Here is a 5067-nt window from a genome sequence, read left to right as displayed (position 1 = left end):
ACTGCTTTACAGATTTCTTTCTGACCTTAGAACTCATCATCTAGTTGAGATTGTCTCATCTTAGAGCTACTTGCTTTATAATCCCTTGTCTTTTGGTTGATGCCATTTCCTATCAGCTTGTGTGTGTTTTTCATTGTTTTCATGAAATTTTCATCCTCAAATGCCTCAGCAGGCACTGATTTGAGTTTTGTTACAAATGCAACCAGTTTTGTTGTAATCTCGCTTGCATCTTTGATGAATTATGTTACTGCTTGCTGAATTCCACTTGATTTATCTTCTATTTCGACTGTGTCGAAATCTTCATCTGCTGGAACATCTATTGGAAAACATATTATTCCATAACCAAATCCTCCTGCACTTATTTCATCATCTTCATGAGTCATCAGTTTAAGATAATCCCATTGAGATTGTTAGGTATTTTCTTTCATACGCTTTTGCAGCATATGTTTTTATCATATCCACATACAACGCCTGCATGTTCTGAAACATTAAAGTACATATTAATGTTATAGAAAATGATGTTCAATAATAAAAAAAAAATTAAATTTGTAATCCTTCATTCTTACCATCAAGAATAATGTTGGTCCACAGAAGTTCTTCGTGTTTTCCCATGCTGATCTCCTTGAAAATGAGAGATTTAATGACATAATCTCTCCAATCCAAATTCCTAGCATCATCAACATCTTGGAAATGGTGTATTATTGGAGTTGTTATGTAGCCAACATTGTTGTTCTATATAAGAGAAGCAACAACTAGAATAAGGAAGTGCCGTTTGAACCAAAATTCCTCCTTCCTCCAGTTCTAACATTGCAGTAGAAATCTTTGCATGGCTTATTTTGTCCCTGTTATCAAAAAAATGAAACCATTATTCCAATAAGTCATTTCCCTCATTCCTTGTCATCCTTGTGATTTGTTTCTTCCCTTTCGAGAAACCAAAGACCCTGTAGACATCTTCTTCTTCAATTATCAGATACTTGCCCTTTGCCAGCTGTAATGCGCAATCTCTGTAGTCGAATTTGTCTACAGCCCAATATGCCAATCTGGAAGGCAATTCCTTAGTCTTTATCTTCAATATGTTGCCAAAAACAAGCTCTATGATCTGTGCTTTTGTGATGGATTCATTCTTTCTATGGCATCAACTAATGAGTAAGGTGTTGTCCTACTCGTTAGTCTTTTGTATTGTAATGCCCCGACTTTTTATTAAGGATTATAGACTTTTAATTATTGATTTAAGGATTTCTTATGGTAATTAGGGTTCAGCATCCATTAATAAAATACGGACTTATGTGAATTTGATGATTTACATACGTGATGATTTATTTTTATTTTTATTTCAACGGATGATGCACTCAAAATATTTTTGAGTCCATTAAGAGAATGATGGAGCTCAAAGATTTATTTTGAGTTTTCAAATGAAAAAAAAAATTTATGTATTCATTTATTTTTACCGATAAATTTAGGAATGATGAGTTATAAAAATTTTCCATCAATATTTTTCTCAAATTATTTTCCTATGATGTATTTATAAATTGAGAGAGTGCACTAATGTTAGTGCTATTTATTTTAATTTTGATCACAAGAGTTTTATGCTCTAGCATTTTATTAATTGATGATTAGTCTTCCATATTTTTTTTTACACATGGGTTATTCCTACACCACATTTTTATATTTACTTAATGTAACACCCCATTATCCTCCACTAATATTTTCTTTTCCCTACCACTAATCTTTTTCCCTACCACCACTAATATTTTCTTTTCCCTACCACTAACTTATTTTTATCTAATAGACATGAGTGGAAGTGTGATGAGTGAAGATAGGATTAGTGTGCTAAGGTGGTAGGGAACCAAGCTTTAATCATGAATAATGCTTTGTCCTTAATCATTCTTCCATTGCAAGACAAAGCTCATCACTTCACTCCCTCACACTTCAACTCTCAGTCACCTCCAAAAATCCCTCTCTTCCAATTTTGCTCCAAAAGATCGCCATAGATTAATCACCAAAGCTTCCAAGTTCACTTCAAGATCAAATCCTCCACCAAATCAACATAAACACCTTTCAATTTTTGAAGATTTCAAGAGGACCGTGGGGTTTGGTTTGAAGAGTGAGAAAGGAAAACTTTGATCTTTGTTTAATCTTGGGTAAGTAATTCTTATTTTCATAGATCTAGATTGTATGATGTTATATGTGAGTATATAATCTTGAGCATTTAAAGAATTTGAGATGAGATTTTGGTGAATTTCGTAGGCCTACTGACCTACTGTGATCGACGGTTTGTCGATGTCTAATAACTTTGAAACGTTTATAGAAAGTCCCTACATGAGTCGTGAGTACCCTGGTAAAATTTCAAGCCATTCCAACTTCGTTTGATATTTCTTTAAAATGAAAAACCCAAACTGCACATTACTACCGAGAATTTCAGAGAACAGGGGAAAGAGTCATTCATTTCAGTAGTTTCCTTTGTGATCTAGCTTTCCAAATTTTTATGGTATTAACTTTATTGTGTTAGATAGATATCCACCGAAGTTGAGTCCAGTTTGACAACGTTTACTATTTTTTAAAAATCCAAGTTTTCGATTGCTCAAAACTGCCGAATATGGTAGATCGTGGTAAAAACGTCATATCTCTCAAACCACTTGGAGTTTTCAACTCTACTTTTTTTTTATATGAAACTAGACTTGAAGATCTTTCTTTCGGTATGAGTATCGAGTCCAGGAGATGTCGGGGTCAGAACAGATTAAATTTTAAAGTTGAATCAGTGTAAAAACAGAGCATGTTTTAATGATGTTTGATTGTGATTCTTATCTGCTTTATGTGATTGTGGCCTATGTGTTTGAATGAGATTAGATGAGCCTTATATGAGAGATAAATCCAGACTTAGAACCATGATTTTCTTGAAACCTATCCTTGAACTTAAGGATTTGAGATGAGTGGAGAGTTTATATAGAGTTGAGTAAGGAGATACAATATGAGATTAATTGTTTATGTGATTTATTTTTCAAGGATTGGGTTGAGAATGTTTTATATTATACTCTTAGCTTTCTAAATGATATTAAGTTTAAGGATATTGAATTCTTTTATTTCGTTTGTTATGTGGTTAGTCGATGTTATGTTGGTTTTTGATTGTTTTAATCGAAACGACTTATGGATGCTAGAACCCTAAAATACTAAAAGATACCCTAGACACGTAGAATTAGACTTTGTCTTGTGACAATTTTCTTCACGAACTTACCGACTCTTCATCAATAAGGGTCCGGGCGACAGGAAATGAAGCCGAAGAAGAAGCGACTCCACGCTAGCTTAAGAACGTTTGAGGTGGGCATTATTTTATTATTACGTATATAGAGATCCCCTGCGTGACGTAGGCCTCATATGCGAATATATATGCATGATATGTTTTGACTATTTATTCAGTTCTTATGAAATGCTTATATGTTTAATGCCCTTTATGAAAATGAAAATGTTATGAAAATGAAATGTTTATGAAATGATTGACTGCCAAAATGTTTATGCTTTTATATGTATCCTATCTGTGTTGGTTCGCCAACTTTAAAGGAAATCCAATTGGGATCCTATGCTAGACAAAGGTCGCTAGCTAGGGTTAACGTGTACACTCATGGAGATCGCGAGTCGCTTGCGACCGGTCTTGGCGTCCGTGGTAAGGAGGCCTACTTCCCGGCGCGTGATAGAAAGGACAGATATGGATCACATAGACTGAAAATGGGATGCATCCATCTTTATGAAAATGAACGAAATGTTTTAGTAAGCGCAGGTCATTTATGAAAACCCCTGTGTGTTACTGTTATGGCAGTTCAATTTATATATGTATGCATGTTGTATTTCGGCTTATGTCACTGAGTATTTTTATACTCAGCCCTGCATGTATTTCTAAATGTGCAGGTTGAGCAGGCGATGGAATGGATCAGTGTTGAGCGGATTTCTCTTTTGATGTTTATGTAATGAAACCTTGAGTATGCATCTCCATATGCATAACTCACACGTTTTTCCGCTGCAAACACTCTGACTTATTTATCATTTCTACTTGAACTTATTACTACTTCATTTTAATTAACTTTCATTTGGGGTCTAGTCGTTATGGCAGGCTCGTTTGTTAATTACCCAAGTGGTTATATATATATATATACCACTAGTTTGTTGTTATTAATGATGGTTATTTAGTAGATTCCCTTTAATTTCCGTTTCTTATTGTTCACCCCAAGTCATAACCCCGGTTAACCCGTCATTGGGATAGTGGGCTGTGACAGAGTGGTATCAGAGCAGTTCGTTTGCTCTGGCCCTAGAAACCTTATTCTAAAAAAACCCAAGTCTAGTTTGATTCACTAGACATACGTGGGTTAATACGACACCGCTCAACACTCCATTGCATCGTGCTCAATCAAGGAAAAAGGTAACTGCAGTTACAATGTTTTAAAGATGTTATTGTTCTAAACTGTTTCATGAAGATGTTTATGTAAAGAGCATGCTATGATGAAATGTTGAATGTTTTGCCTTTCATTGAAATGTTGAATGTTTTGCCTTTCATGGCATATCATTGCAGTTATGATGATATAATAAGAAGGATGATAGAGAATTGACACATGCTTTCCCCAGAAAACATAGATTGCTATAAGTTGCATGATCACGATTCTAAAAGAACATAGACTGCTGGATTAGTAGGATATCTCTACAATCTAGATTCTTGAAGTGATGATTTAGAAGAATGATAGAGAACTTAGAGCATTTCAGCTTCCACAAGAAAACAATGGTTCTTTTGAATTACAAAGAGGAATGAAAAGACATGTACGCGTTGAAGGAAAAGCACGGAATGATGATACAAGATGAATTCAAGGCAAACGTTGCATCAAGGGTTTAAGCATAAGTCTCTACGTTCGAATGTTTACACACGATGGAACAGCGAATCGACTTATGTTACACGATAGATTATAAAAAGGGCGTGATTTGATTGTCTGCGGGTTATATATATTTGTGACATACATGGGAAATGGGATTCGAGTCCACTAGAATAGAAGACCTTAAAATAAGTTTAGTTGTCTTAATGAAACTTAT

The 5067-nt window shown here is 34.6% G+C and overlaps 1 long non-coding RNA gene across 1 annotated transcript; it reads left to right on the top strand.

Moving 5' to 3' along the window:
- The first annotated feature begins 1721 nt into the window (after nt 1-1721).
- Nucleotides 1722-4183, top strand: LOC130996719 (uncharacterized). Its single transcript, XR_009092756.1, has 3 exons — nt 1722-2141; nt 3251-3315; nt 3901-4183. It is a non-coding gene; the product is annotated as an uncharacterized LOC130996719 (long non-coding RNA).
- The last annotated feature ends 884 nt before the right edge of the window (nt 4184-5067 follow it).

The sequence above is a fragment of the Salvia miltiorrhiza genome, chromosome 8, assembly GCF_028751815.1.
Source record: "Salvia miltiorrhiza cultivar Shanhuang (shh) chromosome 8, IMPLAD_Smil_shh, whole genome shotgun sequence".
Classification (NCBI taxonomy): Eukaryota; Viridiplantae; Streptophyta; class Magnoliopsida; order Lamiales; family Lamiaceae; genus Salvia; species Salvia miltiorrhiza.
Note: the sequence above shows the minus strand (reverse complement) of the source record. Positions and strands in the feature narration are given on the sequence as shown.